The sequence below is a fragment of the Oreochromis niloticus genome, linkage group LG17 (assembly GCF_001858045.2).
Source record: "Oreochromis niloticus isolate F11D_XX linkage group LG17, O_niloticus_UMD_NMBU, whole genome shotgun sequence".
NCBI lineage: Eukaryota > Metazoa > Chordata > Actinopteri > Cichliformes > Cichlidae > Oreochromis > Oreochromis niloticus.
Window position 1 is genome coordinate 1,220,324 of NC_031981.2, and position 23,266 is coordinate 1,243,589.

The 23,266-nt window shown below is 45.0% G+C and overlaps 1 protein-coding gene and 1 long non-coding RNA gene across 2 annotated transcripts in view; one reads left to right on the forward strand and one right to left on the reverse strand.

Moving 5' to 3' along the window:
- fam163ab (family with sequence similarity 163 member Ab) overlaps window positions 1-23,266 on the reverse strand; it is a 33,130-nt gene that overhangs the window by 8,100 nt on the left and 1,764 nt on the right. The gene's annotated exons all lie outside the window — the stretch shown is intronic.
- On the forward strand, window positions 16,912-18,528 carry LOC112842696 (uncharacterized). Its single transcript, XR_003214651.1, has 4 exons — window positions 16,912-17,067; window positions 17,146-17,385; window positions 17,509-17,614; window positions 18,377-18,528. It is a non-coding gene; the product is annotated as an uncharacterized LOC112842696 (long non-coding RNA).

A 23,266-nucleotide genomic window follows, 5' to 3' on the forward strand; every position in this document is an offset into this window, starting at 1 on the left:
AAACAGTGATAACAAAAGGCAATTGTAATGTAAGGCGAGAACAGAAAGCAGGAATTATAAATACAAACAGAAAACCATCATTCAAAGAGTATAACTTAAACCAAAAACCACAAATAGTGCTGTGACAAAAAAAAGCCCACACATACTAGAAAAAGGAAAACACAATAGCTCCCCCGGTGTGCTGCTCGTCTCTGAGTGATTATATGCACCGGTTAGGGCTGGGCCATATCATACCGTTCACGGTAATACCGGTATAATGTTGGGCAACGATAAGAAAATGAAATATCGCGATAGAATATGGGTAAAATGTGCATGCGCAGTGCCTTTGTTTTCATACACACATGGCGGAAAAAGCATGGCGGCGACGGAGAATGAGACCTCGAACCGATTTTATGTGCCACACGGCGCTCAAAAATCTGTCAAAAAATGTTTTAGTACGACTTTCGTAAGTTACGAAGCCGCTTGATGGATTGTGGGAGCATTACGGCCGTCGTGTGCAGGAGCCTCGCGGAGTGATACGTACTGTGCTTCAACATAATATTACTGTACTGTGTGTGTATAACCTCTTTTTAAGTTTTGTGGATATTTTACATGGTTATGCTGAGGATATGTCGGCCAGTTTTCACTGGAAATGTCTTTTGGTTAAACTGTCAGCGAGGAATTTGCACTGTTACATTTTTAAATAGCTTTAATGCACATAAAAAATAGCTGCTTGTTTAAGTGAAAATACATTGATGGGGTTTTTTTGCACTACTAAAGTTGTGGAGTTGTAAAGTATTTTGTCTCGCGTATATCGTCAGTTATATCGTTATCGCAAATTTTCAAATATGTATCATGATAAATACTTGTGGTCATATTGCACCGGTGTTAAGAACGTTCATCGATTCCTTCATTAAACCACAAGGACTTGGAAATGGCGTCAGAGGAGAAGAAAAGGAGCTGGTGCCGTGTAAAAAGGCTGCGACCTGAACCGCTACACTGGAACCGAGCTCATAAACCATGTTTCTGTCAGAAAGTGCACCAGCCCTCAATTATGTGTGCGGACTAAACTGGATGGCAGCTGACAGATTCCTCTTAACATCATTCATCATAACTCTCTTCACCGTGAGCAATCTCAGGCTCGGCACAACAAACTATTTTTCATAATTAATGCCAGCACGGTGACTTGTGCTGCAAGGAGGAAATGGAAATGGAGTCACCGCTGTCACCACATCATCCTTTACTTTCAGACTCAGAGGCACGAAATAACAGACTTGTTTTTCTGTTTACGTGTTGCTCTGCAAGCACTTTAAGACAAACTTCACATTCATTTCAGGTTCGTTTATTTGACAAACTATCTGCATCAGTGGCGCACGCCACACGCCCACTTAGACACACAGATCCCGTACACGCTGCATGAACACAAGAGTACAAGCAGAAAGGAAGTTGGATCAGATTAGAGAGACCCTCAAAACCCCCACAATGGCTGAAGAGCCCTGCACGCCGATAACGCTCTCTGACAGTGACACAAACACACATATTCAAACAGCCAAACATACTTGGGCATAGTGAACACATCAGAACATCCTCATAAAACGTCCATTAGACGTGACAGCAGAGTTTTCATAGCACTTAGCAGCAGTCAGTGTACAAAGAGTAGCAGCATTTCATTTATGAGCAGCACTGAGCCTCAGGACTCGTAACAACGCTGCAGTTTAATCGCACTACATCTGAGGCCGAGCAACTGGATCGTTTGCAGTAATGTGCATGCATACATTATTATAGCAGCTGAGGTTCTCAGATTTAAGCACAATGTTTAGTTTCTACACATTACTGGAGCTCCTGTGAATGCTCATGCACTTCACTCCCAGAAGGGAAAAAGGAAAGTGAAGCAAAGTATCACCAGGCTGGGTTGTGTTTTTTTACATTATTCTTACTGAGACATAAGGTCTGCCTTCGCAGCCCTTTGACAGTATGATGGTCTTTGTGTACCCAATGACACCACTGAACTATTGCTAATGAACTTAATTAGTTCTTCCAGTTGTTTCTCATAGTAATACTTAACTTTCCAGCCTTTTGTTGCTCCCATCTCAACTTTTTTGATTTTTATTGCTGCCATCCAGTTCAAAATGAATATTATCCATTAAATATGAGAAAACTTTGATGTTCTGTTGTGAATAAAATGTGGGTTCTCTCAGATTTGGCCTCGTAGTTAGTAACAGGCCGCATTAAGCTACGTTCCACATAATCAATTTCATATTTCGATATATGCATATGCTATGCACTTTGTTCCACCTAACGTTAGATGACACATATAATACTATGCAAAGATTAGATAGTGCAGAGCGCCGTGGTACTCGCTGATGCTTAAAAGGTTTTACACCTGCGATCATTGACATTTAATTTTTATTGGCTTGTTGGCACTCCATTGTGCTCACTTCCCTTATTGCTTTTCTTTGTCCCTGTTCGGGAAGGCATTTCATTTATAGGACAAAGATCCTTCATATTGTAAAACTACAGGTTTCCCCAGATAGCGGTTTTGGCAAATCAGAGTAATGCACACTTCTCCCAGGCCAGCTCTGTCTTTGATGGAGTGCTCACTTTGGATTCTTGGCCATCAGTCTTCAGGAGCGTATGAAGGACCTTGACTGCCCCCGGAAGATTTTTGCAAGATTGATTTTTTGGATCTTAAATTGTTCAGACCACCAGTAACTCACTGTCCCTCTATGCTCCTTCAAAGACACTACAAACCCGCACTGGACTTAAATGGCATAGCTTTGATTGCCCAAATAAGTCCTGCAACATTAAGGGTTGCTCATTAGTTAGTTTTAAAGTTTGTAATAACAAATATGTGTTTTTGTTGACATATATTTCTTTAAATTGACTTCTGAAGATATTATAAAATTACCATTGTCAGATGAAAGATAATAAACCACCCCTTTTGTCACGGTTCTGGGTCCGTTGGACCCAGTATTTTGAGTTTATTATATTTTGGTTTACTTTTGCATTATGGATTGTTTCTTATGTTTCTCTGGCACTTTGTGTTTCAGTTATCTTGGTGTTTTGGATTTTCTCATTTTTGTGGTGATGGTGGTGGTGATGATGATTATTGTTATTGAGTTCCATGTTTCTGTTTATTGGTATTTAGGATTTGTGTTCTCATGTTTTGTGTGGGTTTAGTTCCAGGTGTCATTTTCTGTCTGTCTCTCAGTGTCAGGTCTGCGTCTTGGTGTTGTGTTCTCATTTCCTGTTTTATTGTGAAGGTCCGCGTCTCATGTGAGTGTGTTCAGTTTTACCCCTGTCTCGTCTTGTTGATTATTCCCAGCTGTGTTCCCCACCTGTGTGTAATCTCCTTGTGTTTCTCTGTGTGTATTTAAGTCGCGTCTTCTGTGTTTGTAGTTGCTGGTCCGTCTGTGTATCCACCCTGCGTCATCTGTGTGTCTCCCTGCTGTCTACCGTCATCCACCTCTGCTCGCCGTCTTTCATGTTCATGCTCAGGTTCCTCCTCCGTAGTATAGTTGTTTCCAGTATAGTTTAGTTTGTCTCCGTTTGCCATGCTTTCCCTGTGTCGTGTATTTCAATAAACCACCTTCTCACCTTTACAAAGTGCCTGCATTTGGATCCTACTTCGTTATCTCTACACGGCTCATCTCACTCGCCGTGACAGTACGGACCAGCCAGCCATGGATCCAGCGGCATTCACCTCACCCACGGAGCTTCGAGGGCTCATAACGGACTCAGCTACAAAATTAATCGATCTGTGGCTAAAGCATGAGGGAGAAGCATTTCTCTATGCTGTGGAGGACAAGCTACAACAGCTTATTTCCGGTTACCCCTGGTTATTGGACTCACTGCACCCGCTCGTACAGGATTTTCTTCTTCACGAGCTTCACCTTCACCCTCCCGCCGCTACCGCTCGCCCACTCGCTTCAATGGAGGACGTGCCGTCCGACCCGCCGGACGAGGAGTTTCCCGGCCCGTCGGAGCGGTCTCCAAGGAGGAAGCGACGTTCGCGCCGCCGGCGCGGCACTCCACAGCCGGATGTCGGGACATGTAAGCAGCCGGCTGTGGTGAGTAAAAGGGACACTTTTTCTGCTGCGTCACACTCTGTGACTGTTGTTTCTGGGGCAATTTTTTGTGTTTCGACTGAGGATAACAATGATTCCTCAATCTCACCTATGGCCGCAGTTTCTAAGACTGCCTGTTCTGAACCTTCGTTCCGAGTTTATGACCGTGTCCGCTCTGTTGTCCCATCCTCACTTCCATCCCAGTTAAATGCCCGGCCCGTAACACTGCCCGCAGTTCAGTCAGCAGCCCAGCTGCCCGCAGTTCAGTCAGCAGCCCAGCTGCCCGCAGTTCAGTCAGCAGCCCAGCTGCCCGCAGTTCAGTCAGCAGCCCAGCTGCCCGCAGTTCAGTCAGCAGCCCAGCTGCCCGCAGTTCAGTCAGCAGCCCAGCTGCCCGCAGTTCAGTCAGCCATTCCATCACCTGTTACGCCTCCACTCCGATCATCTCCGTCCCCTGTAGGTCAATCCTTGGCCTCGCTACCTGCTGTCCAGTGGCCGCTAGCTCAGCTGTCTGCCCACTCATTCATTCAGCCGCCATCCTCACTGTTTCATTCCGAGCAGGGAACACACTTCACCACGACATCTGCTGGTTCTCTTAAGCTGGTCACCTCAGAGACAGTTGCTCCCTCTAGGGCCTCCCCAGAGGCTGGGTGTCGCTCACCAGCTGACTCTGAACCCCTAGAGGTCAAGACGCCAGCGCCAGCAGTTTCACCAGGGAACTCACCAGAGCAGTCTCGGCTCTCAGCACCCCCTGAGAGCTCAAGTGAGTTCACCCGTCCGCCTCAGTCCTCTGCTGAGTGTATTGGGGAACACTTTCAGCCCTCTGAGGACTGCATCCCACTGTTGCTGCCTGAGTCTAGCCACTGTGCTGCTCAGTTCCAGCCAGTGTCCACACCAGCAGAGGTCTGCGTACCTGCTGCCTCAGTGTCTGTTTCCGCTGGAGGGCCCGAGTCGCTCGTCCAGCCTCAAGTTTCGTTAGCTGGGGGTTTGGGAGAACCCAGCCAGCATCCTGCCTCGTCGGCTGGAGGGCCTGAGGAGCCCGTCCAGCCTCAAGTTTCGTCTGCTGGGGGTTCGGGAGAGCCCAGCCAGCTTCAAGTTTCGTCCGCTGGGGGTTCGGGAGAGCCCAGCCAGCTTCAAGTTTCGTCTGCTGGGGGTTCGGGAGAGCCCAGCCAGCTTCAAGTTCCGTCTGCTGGGGGTTCAGGTGAACCCAGACAGCATCCTGCCTCGTCAGCTGGGGGTTCGGAGGAGCCCAGCCAGCTTCAAGTGTCGTCAGCTGGGGGTTCGGGAGAGCCCAGCCAGCTTCAAGTTCCGTCTGCTGGGGGTTCAGGTGAACCCAGACAGCATCCTGCCTCGTCGGCTGGGGGTTCGGGAGAACCCAGCCAGCCTCAAGTGTCGTCTGCTGGGGGTTCGGAGGAACCCAGCCAGCCTCAAGTGTCGTCAGCTGGGGGTTCAGGTGAACCCAGCCAGCCTCAAGTGTCGTCAGCTGGAGGGCCCGAGGAGCCCGTCCAGCCTTATGCCACGTCTGCTGGAGGGTCCGAGGGGCCCGTTCAGCCTCCTGTCTCCGCTGGAGGGTCCGAGGGGCCCGTTCAGCCTCCTGTGTCGTCTGCTGGAGGGTCCGAGGGGCCCGTTCAGCCTCCTGTGTCGTCTGCTGGAGGGCCCGAGTCGCCTGTCCAGCCTCCTGTGTCGTCAGCTGGTGGGCCGGAGTCGCCCGTCCAGGCTCCTGTGTCGTCTGCTGAAGGGCCCGAGTCGCCCGTCCAGCCTCCTGTGTCGTCAGCTGGTGGGTCCGAGGAGCCCGTCCAGCACCACACCTCGTTAGCTGAGGGTCCTGGAGGACCCAGACAGCACATCCTCTTGTCTGCTGGCGGTCCGGGGAGGGCTGTTCAGCCATCACCGGCTAAATCATCCCCCGCGACATCTACATCTCCGCCTGCAGCATCATCATCTCCGCCTGCAGCCGCAGCATTATCATCTCCGCCTGCAGCCGCAGCTTCATCATCTCCGCCTGCAGCCGCAGCTTCATCATCTCCGCCTGCAGCCGCAGCTTCATCATCTCCGCCTGCAGCCGCAGCTTCATCCGCAGCCGCAGCTTCATCCGCAGCCGCAGCTTCATCCACGCCTGCAGCCGTCCCGCTGCCGTCAGGTTCCGCAGCCATCCCGCTGCCGTCAGGTTCCGCAGCCGTCCCGCTGCCGTCAGGTTCCGCAGCCGTCCCGCTGCCGTCAGGTTCCGCAGCCGTCCCGCTGCCGTCAGGTCCGGCCCCCGTGTCTTCATCCACGCCTGCAGCATCATCGCCTGCAGCCGTCTCGCTGCCGTCAGGTTCCGCAGCCGTCTCGCTGCCGTCAGGTTCCGCAGCCGTCTCGCTGCCGTCAGGTTCCGCAGCCGTCTCGCTGCCGTCAGGTTCCGCAGCCGTCTCGCTGCCGTCAGGTTCCGCAGCCGTCTCGCTGCCGTCAGGTTCCGCAGCCGCTCCGCCGTCGCCTGGTCCTGCCTCGTCGGCTTCGTCCACGCCTTCGTCCTCGCCAGGTCCGGCTTCGTCCACGCCTTCGTCCACGCCAGGTCCGGCTTCGTCCACGCCTTCGTCCACGCCTGGCCCGGCTTCGTCCACGCCTTCGTCCACGCCTGGCCCGGCTTCGTCTGGTCCTGACTTGTCCACGTCTGGCCCTGCCTCGTCTGGTCCTGCGGTTGCTACACCGTCATGGGGCCCAGCTCGTCCTGTTCCGCCTCCCCTCTGCCGGCCGTTTTCCAGGCCTCTAAGTTGGCGTCATGGCCGTCGAGGTCGGCCTCCGGAGGGAGATCGTCGCCGCTGCTGGCATTGCAGCCGACCTCCGGATCTGCTCAGTGGCCGCCGTTGCCGTGTGCACGGTCGGCCTCCGGAACTGTTTGCCCGTGGCCGCCACTGCCTTCCAAGTGGCCGGCCTCCTGAAGGGTTTTGCCCGCACCGCCGCCATTGCCGTGTGCACGGTCGGCCCCAGAACTGTTTTCCCGTCGCCGCCATTGCCGTCCGCACGGCCGGCCCCCTGACCTGTTTTGGCTCCTGTGTGGCCGACCCCCGGGTCGACCTCCTGAACTGTTTATGGACTCTTGTTGAGCTTTGGTTTTTGTATTTTCCTGTGCTTTGGGACTGTTTTCTTGTGTTTTTGAACTGTTGTGCTCCTTGTTTTTTGTTTCGGACCCTCCGTCCTTGACCCCCTCCGCCCGCCCTGGTCTGGTGCTCGGTTTTGTTGTTCTGTTTTTTTTGTTTGGGGCTGTCGGGAGCCACCCCTTAGAGGGGGGTACTGTCACGGTTCTGGGTCCGTTGGACCCAGTATTTTGAGTTTATTATATTTTGGTTTACTTTTGCATTATGGATTGTTTCTTATGTTTCTCTGGCACTTTGTGTTTCAGTTATCTTGGTGTTTTGGATTTTCTCATTTTTGTGGTGATGGTGGTGGTGATGATGATTATTGTTATTGAGTTCCATGTTTCTGTTTATTGGTATTTAGGATTTGTGTTCTCATGTTTTGTGTGGGTTTAGTTCCAGGTGTCATTTTCTGTCTGTCTCTCAGTGTCAGGTCTGCGTCTTGGTGTTGTGTTCTCATTTCCTGTTTTATTGTGAAGGTCCGCGTCTCATGTGAGTGTGTTCAGTTTTACCCCTGTCTCGTCTTGTTGATTATTCCCAGCTGTGTTCCCCACCTGTGTGTAATCTCCTTGTGTTTCTCTGTGTGTATTTAAGTCGCGTCTTCTGTGTTTGTAGTTGCTGGTCCGTCTGTGTATCCACCCTGCGTCATCTGTGTGTCTCCCTGCTGTCTACCGTCATCCACCTCTGCTCGCCGTCTTTCATGTTCATGCTCAGGTTCCTCCTCCGTAGTATAGTTGTTTCCAGTATAGTTTAGTTTGTCTCCGTTTGCCATGCTTTCCCTGTGTCGTGTATTTCAATAAACCACCTTCTCACCTTTACAAAGTGCCTGCATTTGGATCCTACTTCGTTATCTCTACACGGCTCATCTCACTCGCCGTGACACCTTTATACATAAAACACATCAAATCCCCAAAAAACCCTGCAGACAATGCGTAGTTTTGACCAATGAGCGGTATTCGTACCCTGCCCAAACATACACCTTACACCCCCGTCCTTCATTCTTTTAAACATGTAACTTCCCATACCAAGTTCTAGTTTCAGAATATTCCACATTCCATAGCTTTATGGTGGAGAGAAAACAAGTCACCCATCCAAACAGGATTCACGGTCACAGTTGAAATGTAATTTGTCTAATCCTGTTATCTGGCATTCCGAAAGCTTTCCCATATCAGCTTCCTCTCCCCATCATCTGTGTTGTGGCCAGGCGTGGGTGTCTGTGTGTGTTTGCATTCGTGTGTAAATGTGCGCTTGTTTGCATGCGTGGGTGTGAAGTAAACACGAGTGTGTGGGTTGGTTTATAAAACGTGGACCGCCTTTTTCTTCAAGATTATTCCTCGTAAAAGCGGAATAACGGGGAAAGTGTCAGAACAAAGAGAAGTGAATCTGTTAACGCTCCAAAAGCTCCAAATGAAATCTGAAGATCAGTGTTTGGATTATTGGATTTTTGTTAATGTTGTGAGTTCAAAAGAGCAGCCTGTACATAGTTTGATGCTGTTCACCGTTTACAGTCCAGCTCTAAAGTAAAAGTGTTGAAAAATGTCGGCAAACAGTCACTTTATAGAAATGAAAATAAGAATAAAAACTCAGTGACCAAAAGCACCTGTGTGAATGAGCACTGTCCTTGGTGCTGAAGTTACTGGAAGCAAAACCTGGATTATTTGTTGTTTTAAACCATGACGCCTGGTGGATCCAGAGTCCCGTTTAGTTAAAACTCAGACTTTGTTAACCTCGAAATTAGAAGGAAAACATCAGGTTTTCTTTTCCTGCAGCTCCTGCACCAGTTTGGGTGTGAAAAATACAGTATTATACAGTTGATGCCAAAGCGCTTGCAGTACAGTGTTTATCTTTATGAAATGAAATCATCATTTAAAAAGTGTATTGGTACAAACAGTGAAATGCTTTATACATGTGTGCTCTGTTACATTCAACTTGAGTGCTTTTATAATCTATCTTCAGTGTTTAAAACTAGTGTTTGAATCGACACTGCAGAGTGTGTGTCTGTGTCCTGACAGCATTTTGTGTACATTCACACATTGAGATACGATCATTTAAAGCTGCTGAGCAACATTTTAAAATGTACAGTGTCTCTAAATTAAAAGTTTGAACCTTGACATCTTTTTCACTGCAAATGAGCAAAATCAGCTCATGAAAATATTTGGTTAAAAAAATCAGATTTACTGGGTTTTATTAATATTACAGGTCTGTATTTTTATTTGCTCTAAGATGCTTTTGTTCACTGTCAGGTGAGTAATGACATACAAATCAAATGTATGATTGAGCAGGTTTCCAGCTTTATCTGTTAAGGAAAATTCAGTCTAGGTTAAATCTAAGTAAGTGAGTGGGAAACAGATTAAAGTGACTTTCCTCGTGTGGGTGTGAGCGTGTATTCATATCTTTGTGGGGACCAAAATTCTGGTCACCACAAGTTTGAAGGCATTTTTAAGACTCAAAATGGGGTTTTAGTGTCAGGGTTACAGTTAGGTTATGGTTAGGGAAAGCATTATGTCAACTGGATGTCCCCACAACATATGAATACCCGACTGTGTGTGTGTGCTTACATTCATGGTTCATGGCTCAGGTTTTTATCAGGTGTGAAACATGGCCCACATGTTTGTGTTTATTTGGTTTTAAAAAGAAAGATTTTAGTCGAGCATATCATTTTGATTAATCATAAAACACTAACTCAGGCAGCACGGTGGTACACTGGATATAAAAAGACGTTTCTGGGTTCGAACCTCCTCCACAGGCTTTGTGTATCGAGTTTGTTCATCCGGACGTTGAGTTTTCAGGGAAACCCATGTTCAAAAGAAACATGGGTTTCCAAAAGTTGGCCCCTTTTTAACTTAATGTCACTAATACTAAACTGTGTGTCGGAACAAAAAGTATTTTTAGCAGTTTACAGCTACACGTCGTAGAGACGACAGCCTTCCAGCTGATAATGACTTAATTTCCAGGTGACCTTGAAAGCGTTGTTCATACAGTGAGGAACCTACAGGAGTTCAACCAACCGTTATCCCATCTTCTCTCTTAAGCTGCCGCAGCAGTTACGCACCAGTAGGCAGAGATTGATGACAGTGGACATTTTAGTTCAATTACTTGATTTTGCTCGAGGTCATTTGGAGCAAAGAATGCAATGAATGTGAAGAACCACTCTCCAGAATGATCCCGTTGGCCCTATAAACCCACATGATCAATAAAGACAGTAAAACGACTTCGTTCCTGTGAAGATGGAGAGAGATAGGACAATAGAGAGTTGGAACAGAGTTTGAATTTTTTTCCTCCGTCCAATCTGGACCACGTTCTGATGCCCTATATGCTTCTGGCAGATTTATAACTAGTGTACATTATGCTGTTATGCAGCCCTCCGGGCTACTGTACTCGAGTCTGCCAGCTCCTGATTCAGCCTTTCTGCACACTTGGTGTGACTCAAGATGTGGTGAATACCTTTACTCACATAACAAGTGAAAGATTTATTACGCGCAGACTGTGTGTAATTTCTATACATACATCAAATTCAATTTCCTCCCTTTTCATAGAGAATATCAGCAGTGCTGTGCTGGTTATGGCACTACCAGCTGACTTCCGATCTCTGCCCTTTAACTGCTATTACAAGCACAGCTGCTGTGTTGATAGTAATATTACTATGACTGATAGCTTCAATAGGGATGCTAATATTACTGCTCGATGGCTAAAACTGTCCAAGAGAGACAAGAATTACCATTGTCTCTTATATGATCATTGCTTGTGTGGTCACACTAAACACAAGGAACGCGATGGTTAAATATTTTCCCAAAATCTATTTGCTCAAATCAAGTCAGGGGCAAAGCAGCCAGTGTGTGAGGGCTTTCTAGTGAGTCAATTAAAAACCACAATGGGCACAAAGCCTGCAACAGAGAGCTCATAAACTACTGCAGAAGGTTTTTGCTCAAACACACTTCATTTAATAAACAGTGATGATCACATCTCACGAGAAGCCGTCCAAAACAACTGGCAGATACTCTGATACTGATAATAAATGTTTGTAACATCTCTCTCAACTATACAAAAGCTTCTCGAGTGCCTATTGGCAAGGCACTGGATATTTCAACTCGCGCAGTAGCAGGTTACGTTTACACCCAGGTTTAAACATATAGCAGGAAGGTGTGAGAAATATCCACAAAGTTTAACCTCATGATAAACATTCCCAACATTTAAACACCACAATGAGCTGAATGGAAACGAGCTGTTGTACACCCATCTTTAACGCACATATTGTTCCAATAAAAACAAAAGCAGGCGCTTCAGATTTATGTAACTTACATCATTTTCCAGTATAACTTCACCAGATAACAGGACATCAGCCTATTTCTCTTTTAAACTTGTCTCCATATGTTTTTTTGTAACTGCTTCATCCCTCCTCATACCAAGGCTTCCGGCCTGTGGCTGAGCTCTGGACAGCTTTAGCTTTAGCCACTTTCTTTCTGTTAGCGTCTTTAAAACAATTCATGTTCACCTGCATGATAATGACTTAACTGTCTGATTACATATGTTGTCATAAATGTTTTTGTGGTAATTCCCCCAAATTTTACTTTGCTGAACTTTCTATCTTCCTCACCGACGATAAGAATCGGACACAGACACATGCTAGCAGTGTTGCCAACTCCTCAGTAAGGAAAATCGCTATTGGCTGTCCTAAAAGTCGCTAGAAGTCACTAAATGACGTCATCGCCTAATTTGCATAATTGGTCACGCTAATGTAAATGTAACCTACGTTGTTGGAGAGAGAAATAACATCATGGAAGAGACATAAAGTGAGTAAAAAACGTCCTAAATGCATTTAGAATTTATTTAGAACTACAAATTAAATTTCTTTTAGCAATTATGGTTTTGTTTTTTTTAATGTCACAATTCCAACCCTGCTCCTTTACCCGGGCTTGGACTGGCAAAAGTGACCCAAAATCAGCACTCTGGTGGGGTTACTTTGTGTGTGTGTTTATGAGTAGTTTTAAACCTTGTGATCCACAAAACAGCATAACATTGAAAGAAGAATTGACTGCGTTACAGTCAGTGCGGGAGCAGCGGCTTCGCTCATGCGCGATTCATTTGCAGTTTGAACGCATAGGGGTGAACGTCTCCTAACATGATAGCAGCTGCGTGAGGACTATCCTCCGCCTATGAGCGCTTTGGCACGGGCGAGGTGCCCACGGCAGCACCCGCTGCTTGTTGAGAGTAGGAGCGATATGCGCTTTCACGTCAAAAAGTCGTCATAAATAAGACTCCAATAACACCAGAAAAAGTCGCCAGATTTGTCGCTAGTCGCTTTTCAGAAAAAAAGTCGCTAAGGGGGTCTGAAAACTCGCTAAATATAGCGACAAAGTCGCTAAGTTGGCAACACTGCATGCTAGCAACCTGTGGCTAGGTCACATGCTAGCAACCTGTGGCTAGGTCACATGCTAGCAACCTGTAGCTAGGTCACATGCTAGCAACCTGTGGCTAGGTCACATGCTAGCAACCTGTGGCTAGGTCACATGCTAACAACCTGTGGCTAGGTCACATGCTAGCAACCTGTAGCTAGGTCACATGCTAGCAACCTGTGGCTAGGTCACATGCTAGCAACCTGCGGCTAGGTCACATGCTAGCAACCTGCGGCTAGCATGTGACTTTTATACAGTCACTAGTTTTCACGACTCTTTGCCTGAACCATCGCTGTGCATTGATGAAACAGACCATCTCATAACTGGACATAGGTGAGCCTGACCGCATCGAGCACAGAAAATCAGTCGATTCTGGTCTCTGCTCCCTGATCAGCTCTACTAGTATTATCTAATACTCAGCTTCACTGACCTGCCATTATTATATCAAGTAGTAGGTAAATATGGGTGTTACCAATCAGATAACTTAACAGAGTCTTCATTGATGTCATTACTACCTATTCTTTAATGTAAAACGGATGTCATTAATTAGCTCGGTTGTATGCTTTTGTACATGTACTAAATGATGCAATGAGATGTCTTCCAAATTACCCAAAGAACCTTCCTCAGTTCAATACTGTTAGCAGCTCTTGCGTTTACTTTACTGAATAATAGTGTCCATTCACCTTTGCTGTGTTTTGCTGATTAGAAAAAGTGCAAATAGGAAATGGAACAGGGACTGATGCATGTTTTCATCACGAGTTGGAAACAACCTGGAAAGCTTGTGGGTCAACTGAAAATAAAGTCAAAATTCAATCACATGGCATCTTGTTAAGATTCTTAACAAGCTGAACCACTGAATTGCCGCATCTAACCTTGGGGGAAGACCTCTAACCACAGAGCTACTGACTAACACACACTTCAAAGCAGAAGACTTGAATTGATTTTTTTTGCTAATTTATATCCCGTTCTGACAGATTCACAGTGAAGAACTTGAGCAAGAAAAGGAGTTGACATTAACATGCGTGCAGCTTTGGGTTGAGGTTTACAGGGATTTCATTATAGTTGCTCAGCTCCTCCTCTGCTGTCCTGCGATATGCCAGCCTCCCTGCACATTTGGCAGCAGTGCAGCATCGCTGAATGCACATCCAGTATAGGCCAGTGAGCAGCCAGGGAAGCTGTAATTACTGTACCACTATTCTGCTGGTCAGCACAGCAGCCTCATAAAAGGAAATGAAATGTTCCAGCTTTAATCTTAGAGGGAGTAATGTACCACGAATATTGCATTAGCATACAGTTGCAAGGAAAAGTTGCAACAGATGCTCGAACAGATTGAGATCTGGAGAATTTGGAGGTCAGGTCAAAACTACAAACAGCGTCATGTTCCTCCAACCATTCCTGAACAGTTTATTTGTAATGTGCCGGGATGCATTATCCTGTTTAACAAGCCCACTGTAATTAGGGAATACCAATGCCACAAAGAAGGTGGGCAACTATTTTTACACAGCTTCCTTTCTACCCAACCTGCCTCCGTGTCTTCTCCAGTTAAATGTGCCCTGCTGTACATGTGTTGCAAAAGAAAGTTTCATATGATTCATATGATCAGGCTAAACAAGTAGTTTGTGATGCCTATACCTAAACGGTGTGTGAAAGCAAATTAAATGAAAAATCAGTGAGTGAAAAAACAAATGAAAGAAGAAAAAAACCCAACAATGAGACAACTGCCTATGAGCAAGCACTTTGGTGACAGTGGGAAGGAAAAACTCCCTTTTAACAGGAAGAAACCTCCAGCAGAGCCAGGCTCAGGGAGGGGCGGGGCCATCTGTGACGACCACATAAAAGGACATGAGTCATAACATGCTAATAATTTCTTGAGCACTTCAGAAAAGGAGCTGCTGATGCCAAAAAAAAACATCTTTAAAAATTGTGGACTACAGCACCCACACTGACAGACACTGTGTACAGATGGAGGAAATGCAGCACCATCGTTAACTCCCTCAGGAGTAGCTGATAAAGAGACTTGGAGGTCAGTGTTATGCCAGGCACCTCTGTGCTGGCACACAAGTCCCAAGTTTGAACTTCATTATTTATTTATGAAATAAATGTCCATGTCTCCACTCAGGTAACCTCCTGGTACAGATGTTTGAAGGCTCAGACACAACTAAAAACATTAAGCAAACAGAAATACTCTAATATGTTTAATTGTATTTACCCATAAGCACAGATACAGTAATAACTACAAGAAGTGTGCACAAACAAATCACTCATCCAATACACAGTCAGCATCAGGAAGGGGCAAGATGACATGAACATCGGCAGGCTACAAGAGGTTGGATTTCCAATTGGATGCTCTACATCTGCAGTTCACTAAAGATCACATGGAAAACCTTGAAGGCATTTTTAGCACTATTTTATGCACAGACAGACCTCCCTAACCAAAACAGACATTTTTTGGTCAAAATAAGAAGAAATGTAAATGCTTCACTCCAGCACAATGTCCAAATAAACAGTCTGGAGACGTACTGTTCAAGAGCACTTAAATCTGCACAGTGCTGTAAGGCTGGACTATAAATACACAATAAGGCTTCACAAAGACATATCTGAACATATCATATGGAATTATTTTGATGTCATAACCTTTGTGCGAACAAAAACAGAATCGGAGCAAATACTTTCATTTCACAGGTGCAATTACATTCCTCGCACGTAAATTCAACAACCCGCGCACGTAGAACTCAGCATCCGCACTTTTGCCTGTTTGGAGGCGGAGCCCAAAGGAGGACGGGATCCTAACGTGATTGGTCACTTTGATGGTCACTTCAGGTTACTCTGGCTGCAACATAAGGACTGTTTTAAACCACATTTGTTTGTTTGTTGGAAAGGCTGTCGACTGTGTGAGAGAGCCCCCTTGTGGCGAGAGAGCGTAGTTGCACTATTGGTCCAGGTTAAGCTAACACGTAACAAGAGGCACCTTGCAAAACGATTCAACAGTGGACGTGTAGGCATGGTTTGAGTTGTGTGCGTCACTAAAGAACTACCACACACACACACCCCTCCGAGTCCTTGTAAGCCACAGCTGTAAGCCTGTGTTTGCATTACTGTGCTGTTGTGTAAAACAGCGGTCCCCAACCTTTTTTGCGCCACGGACCGGTTTATGCCCGACAATATTTTCACGGACCGGCCTTCAAGGTGTCGCGGATAAATACAACAAAATAAAACTAGTACCGGTACCGAAAAAAAGATTTATTCATAACACACGTGAAAAGACGCAGGAAAACAGAGTTAACGATAAAAACGATAACAAAATAACGCTGAAAACCGATAAAAACCCTGAAAACTATACATTTCACACCTGAGCCTCAACTCTCGCTGCCCGGTACCAAACGACTCACGGACCGGTACCGGTCCGAGGCCCGGGGGTTGGGGACCGCTGGTGTAAAAGAATGACAGTAAAGAAGGAACAACCTTATTTGAGGGTCGTGTGTGTTCTGACCGACACCACTGCTGTTCAACCAACGCCTTTACAGTCCTGGCTGAAACCCAAATTAACACGTTTACTACTGAAAAAATAAAGTTTGCCGAATTAATTATCGACAGTTATTATTTGCATCAGTGGAAATACAGACAACTGTCACTGGATTACTTTAGTGCTGAAGAAATATTTTAAACCAGAGGATTCTAAGACAAGCTCTGCTGTCCCATTAATCAACAGCTGTACACATCTGGCTGCAGAGCTCCACTCACACTCACCAATCACATTAGGACCCCGTCCTCCTTTAGGCTCCGCCTCCAAACAGGCATGGTGTCCACAAAATGAAATTCTTCGGTCGTATCACGTTTTAGCTCACACAACGGTTATGACATAAAAATCATTCCATAATGTCATGTCTTGAATGTATCTAATAAGACTAATCGTTTTTTGTTTGTTTGTTTTGTTTTACTCTTTTGCTTCCAGCCCTGTGTACATGAGCTGCATGCTAAAAGATGTTTTGTTAAAAGGGTTGGCGTAATGAACATATGCTTCAGCCAATACCTTTTGATTAGCCTTGTCTCGTGCTTTCTTGCTTTGTGGTAGATCTTTATTCTGTATTCACTGAGATATTTGAATGCTAATCAAAATCAAAATAATAATAAATAAAACTTTTGGATGAATTCCAGGTAAAACTTCTTTTCTAAATAACACTTCTGACTAAATTTGCTCAAATTGAGAAGAAAGTGTTTACCTTCTAGTGAGAAGAATTACTTATATCAACCTCAAAACGATTCACTTTAACAGAGATAAACTATCAGTCATGCCTTCATAGTTTTTATTTGGCTTGTGCTAAGTTCAGAGTTCTCATTTCCTTACTGTCATTGTAGACTGAAAATCCAAGCGTGTCAGGCTACAAACCAGGCTAAACACCTTTATGGAAATGGCCATCAATCAGTCTATGAGCACTGTGCAAAGCCTGTGCCAACCTTCACTCCCTACAGTGCATTTCCCACTACTGTCAAAACAAACCCCAGTGAGAAAATCCTTGGGTAAGTATGACTGTCAGTGCATTGATAAAAGCCATTTCAACACGTAGCCGTGAGATAAACTGAATGCATGACCTTCAGCTTGCAGGACGGTAACTGAATCCACTGTGCCATCCTGCCAACAGTCAGGCAGACTGAAGAGGAAATGCTTCCAGGACAAACAACCACTCAGCTCTCCTCTCGTCGGTTAGGCAGCGGCTCTCTGCTAATTGTTTTTGAGAGGGTCGCTCATGAGTTTGTCTCAAATGCATTAGGAAGCAAAGACACACCAATAATCAAAATATCTTTATGCAGACACAAAATTCCAATCTGCAACAAAAGGTTTGTCTCCAATCATTGCAGCATTGAGCTGCTGTTTTCATCCCATCCATGCAATCGTGGTGAGGCTCGAGAAACAGAGAAGCAGCTTGTGAGTGACACGATTCCTGCTGACTCTTATTGTAGGCAGGAAGAAACAGAGGAAAGAGAAAAGAGACCCTGCAGAAATCCAACAACTTTATCAGACAGTTCATCTTAAGAACATCAGTCTCTTCACGTGCATCAGTTTAAGGTAATATTGAGATTAAAAGGTTGACAGACTTTGAATTAATGTGTTTTATTTGACATGGATTAATTTAAAGATTCGTTTTGTGCAGCTCACCGTGCTTTAATAATAATAATAATAATAATGATAATAATAATAATAATAATACATTTTATTTAAAAATAGTGCCTTTCAGAGCACCCAATGACACTGTACAACAAATACACAATAATGCCACATGTTTTATTCATGTTTAATATATATTTTAGTGCATATCTTCTGTGTTCTCAGTTCATATTGATACTATCTGCATCTGGTAAGCTGACCGTTCTCATCTTTACTAACCAATGCATATATGCATGCTGAACTCTGGGCTGTGCCACAGCTCCGTGTGAGTAAGAGAAGCAGGAAAAACTGCTTACTACAAGTATAAATGTTGGATGTGAGCTTCAAGCGGTGCTTGCGTAAGAGAACGGCTGCAGAATCAAAACTAATGCTGGGGAGCGGGTGGGCAGTGATGGCAAAAAGATGTAATTTCAGGAAAGACGTGTTTTAAAGAATAACAGTTCGAGTTGGCTGTAAGATAAAGAATTTCCTCTGTGGAGAACAGCTTAAGGCTTAAAACAGGAGGTACTTATGAGCTGAAGTAAGCAGTCAGTCATGGGCCACTTCATGAGGGGAAGCCTTGTTTTATTAGACGGGAGGATAGAGGTGCCTCATTTCTACCTTTGCAACAGTTTCACATGTGTCTTATTGCAACATTAACCTTTTTTCCTTTTACTTTTTAAGGAATGTGATCGCGAAGAACTCCTAAAATCTGTCCCAGCCTTTCAGAGGAAACGTCCACTGGCTTAAAACTAACAAAAGGTCACATTTTGTGGGTTTGTGTTCCACAAATCCAGTGTGTGTACTAAACGTTTGTGAGCGTTCAGACGAGTGTATTTGTGTGCATTTGTTTCTCTAACTGAAGCATGAACTGCAGATGAACTGCAGACAGCATTGGGGGGAAAACAAGGTGGAGACATTCTCAGAAACTGGCCTTTCTCACATGTAGCACACAGCAGGAGATAATCCACTTCAGACACATTCTCAATGCTGGAAATATATTTAGTTTAGGCGAGGGTGTTGCCCAAAAAGAGTCTGGTGCAAGAGTCTGTGAATTCACTGGATTATTGCTCTGTTCTTAAATAGACATTACACAGAGTTTGCACGAGAAAGTTGACTGTTGAACCCTAAAATAGACCCCAAACAAAGGGCCATCGTTGACCCTATGCTTTAGAAAGAAGCACAAAGGACTTTGGGGAAAAATCTAAATAGTTTTTAATCCATATTAAAATTATTATTCTTTTCCCTGATTGCCAAGACTTTGGACCGTGTGGTGGATGCAGTGGAGGAGGGCATGGATGGGGCAGATGTGACAGAAGAGGATGCTACACGTAGCAGATTATTTGTGTGGTGAGCCCCAAAGGGAGCAACGTAAAGAACAAGAGGGTTGCACAGGGTTGGATGGCTTGCACCTCACAGGGTTATTTATAGAAGAGCCACCTCCATTGGACAAGACTCAGCCGTCCATCTGCATCTAAAGGTCAAAGGTCACTCTTTAAAGATGCCAATGTTCACATTTTGGACAGAGAAGACAGATGGTTTGAAAGAGGAGTGACAGAAGCATCCATGTCCACTGTGAACAACCATCTTTGAACAGAGGGCGGGGCTTATGACACCAACTGTCTGCCATCTATAATCCAGTTTTGAGATCCTTCCCAGACGCCTTGACGCCCACTCACATCCTGGGCCATCTGACCTCAGGAAATCACATGATAGGGTGGGGCCAGGTCTCACAATGAGCTCACCCGAAACCCTGGCTGATTGTGACCCACACCTGTTTTCACACCTTGTGATTAGGTAGAGGATCAATAGGGGGTCCACGACCCTCTTGGGGGGACACTCCCACAGGACTTTAAATCTGGGACTCTCCACCAGTTGCTCTTAGAGCTGAAGAAGCTTCTCAGATGAAACTTAAAGAAGTCTAGACGCTTTCCTTTCCAAGCTCCTCAGACTACGATGACCTGGATGACTGAGAACCTTCACAGACTTACAGGGCTGGACATTTCAGTTGTCATGTGCACCTTTGGAAGATCCTTAAAAGTTCAAGGCGATCAATGAATGTTTGAAAAAAATGGTGCTTAAATCTAAATGCCAAAGAGCTTCGTTCCCCTTTCCCCTGTCTTCCTGTGTCAGTCTGGTGTCATCTAGAAGTTGTATGCACGTGTCTTTGTGTGTGTGTTTTTGATGAGTCACCACAGATAAAGCAGCCAGCAGCGGTAGAGCTACATTAGCAGATAACAGCATCTCTCTTCCAGAGACCACCAGCTTTGCCAACAGCCCTTCTTCTCATTCGGTTCATCGTAACCCGGGATACCTGCGCTTCAGGACAACGGGCGTTCACAACCACGTGCTACAGGGTTTGTAAGCGTCACAAATTACCATCTAAAGCTGAACAACAGAAAGTAGATCTTAAAACAGTTGAGATCTGCTTGAGAGGACAGCAGCATAAGGATACCCACTTCCCTTAATGTCAGCATACTGTATGTGAGCTATAACAGGAGGAAGATAGGAAAAAAATAGAAAATAAAAATATCTATCAAGTTCTACAGTTTATCAATGTACCAAGAACCAAATATTCCAAGGTAATATATTACTGTTAATCGTGTCTCTATCACTCAGGTGGAGGTGTGCAGCTCACAAATACATGAAGGAGTTTCTTGTGATTTTTTTGGCACATTTATAAGCTGAAAGTAGTTTTCAGCTCCAGCCGCAGATCATGCTAGAAACCAGCCATCACTATAGATTCAAGTGTGTTTTAAAATCCTTGCTGGCAGGTAATAAAGAGGTGAAAACAAGCTGGTCTGACCGACTGCTGTTAGATGCTAGAACTTAGCGTCCTGCTCGTGCTGCACTGCAGCTCGGACACGGCTCGCCTCACCTTTCATGTGTGACTACAGTACGCTCAACTCTCAACTTTTATGGCAAGAAACATCAATACGGCAGCCACAAAGACCTTAAGGGGCGATGAATAATTCACGCAAGGCTCCTGAAACACTGAAACACTTTCCTCTTCCCCGTGTCGTCTGAGAATCTCTCCGCCGACCCCCAACAAACACACACGGACACGCACACACACACACACACACACACACACACACTGCTACCCCAACTTAGACACACTCTTTCATGCATGTTGTCCCAGAAAATACACTCAGGTCGGTGTTAGCAGGAGGATGCAAGGACTTTACAACCAAAGGCAGGCTGAGTACAGCACTGTGCCTCAAGAAAGCAAGACAGGCAGAATCTCTGACACAGGCCCTCCCTGAGGCAACAATGGCTGCACTTTGATTTCAAAAAATACTCATTTGAATTCAAAACACCACAGGCAGTTTGAGACTGTCATCATGGATGAGACACACTTATAGTACACATTATGTCACACGCAGCGCCTACCGAGCTTCAGATGTTCATCTTGTGGGGACATGATGCAAGATTGTGGGTCAAAATTCAACCACTAGATCACTGGATGACTCCTTTTTCAGCAGACTTTTAATGCATCTGCTTTGGCTCCATGATTTCAAATTCCAGGACCATTATTAAAATGCAGACGCTTGTACAAAAACATAACTACAACAGTTACATTACATACTACAGTATCCAGTGTGGTGCTTCTGTCCCAGGTTTGAGGGGTTTAATTGGTCAGCACAAGGTTGAATATTCCCAGCGTTCCCGTATCCGCAGCAGAAACATGAGAAATCGCGTACATCGTGAGGATTCGTCTGGTTTTATAAGGCAAACTGTTTCCTAACTTCCCTGAGGCTGATCAAATATTTAGTCACATAGCCAGAGCAGGCAGTTACAGAGCAGCTTGGTACTGACAAATCAAATGTTGCAAGCAGCCAGTTGTCATTTCCCACAGTGTTTTGAAGTGTAGGCGCAGCGCACCATCGCACAGCCTTCATATTAAATACATTTTGTCTGTTGCTGCTGCGTTAGCTGTGACAGCGCTGACTGCAGACTCCTCTGGGAAATCAGCCCACTTCCTGTTGTATCACAGCCACTGGAGGTGAAGGAATTAAGACGTTTGTGTGTGTGTGGAAACGGGAGGATATAGAGAGGCTGCTCTACAGTTATTTCGTCAAGCTCTGTTTTCCAGCCAGTCTCCATGAGAAATGGGTCACACAAGGTTTTAATGTGGTGGAAATTAACGAACCAACATAAACGTAGAGGCGAAGGATTTGTTTGGATGTTTGACATGAACATATACGCTCATGGACAAAACACCACCTGTAACTAAGGCTACGTCTGCAGTCAACACTGGACGTCGAAGCAGCAGCAGCTCTCGGAGGCTTTATTTCCAAGACAAGAGCTGAACACCATCACGTAGCAGCTTCTCGACAAAGTCACTGTCACCGGTCAGTGAAAGCAGACGTGTCAAACATAAGGCCCAAGGCCCAGAATCAGACCGCCAAAGACTCCAATCTGGTCCACTGGATGGCTTTGAAAAATGTGAAGAAGAGCTTCTAACTGTATTTCCTACTGATAAAGACCATGGCTGTTTATACTACACCAATGCAAATAAGTAATAGATTCACCATTAAATGACAGAAGAACTTGTTTTTTTTCACTGTCTACTTTATGATTTTCCAGTGGGATCACCATAAAAACAAGCAAAAAGAAAATGTCTCACTTGAAAAAAAATGATCTATTTTAGAATAATACATATATATACACATATATATATATATTAACTGAAGTTTTTCTCTAAATTTACACATTTATTTCTTACTATTTCAGCCCAAAGCAGCATTTCTTTCTCATGTAGAAAAACTGCTGATATTTCGGTCTTCATATTAAACGTATTTACGCAGATAAAAAGAAGGATTTCACTGTTTCGGCCCGTTTCAGATCGGAGCCATCAAAGGGCCCACAGTGTAAAATGAGTTTGACATCTCTGATTTAGGCGTTTTGAACATGTCAACTTTAATCTAAAGAAAAGACGCTTAAATATATTTCTTCTTTCTCGGACAGCAAAGTAACTGCTGCATGTGCAAATGAGGCAGCAGCACAAACACGTTACACATGTTGGTCGCACACAGTGATGACTACACACATACTGTTCTGAGCACAGTGTCACTACATACATGCTACTGTATATGAACAGTGTTTCCACAGAAATACTGTATAAACGACTGACGTAGCCACCAAAACACCACCATCGCAAAGTTCTTTTGCGATGCCTAAAACTGAGCTTTGGGCCATCGCCACCTTGGTGTTTTGAAACCGGATATGACAGGCGAAGCACGTGTTTGACGACGTCGACGCCATGTGTTAACTGACTTAGACGTTGAGTTTAAAAATTGGCTAAGATGGCGCCGCCCTAGCGGCAGCCTGTCGTAGCAGCTCCCGATCGCTGTAATGTCCTTTTTATATTTATACCTATATCTCTATATTTATCTGTTTATCTTAATATTTATCTATCAAAATCTCTGTTTCTACACTCATTTTATAGAGTGCTTGACGTTTGTTGTATATTTGCTGCTATGGCAACTAAATTTCCCTCTGGGATTGATAAAGTTTCTCTGGTAAAAAGTTGCCTGCATAGTCCCCATCGTTCACTCTAATAGTGACCAT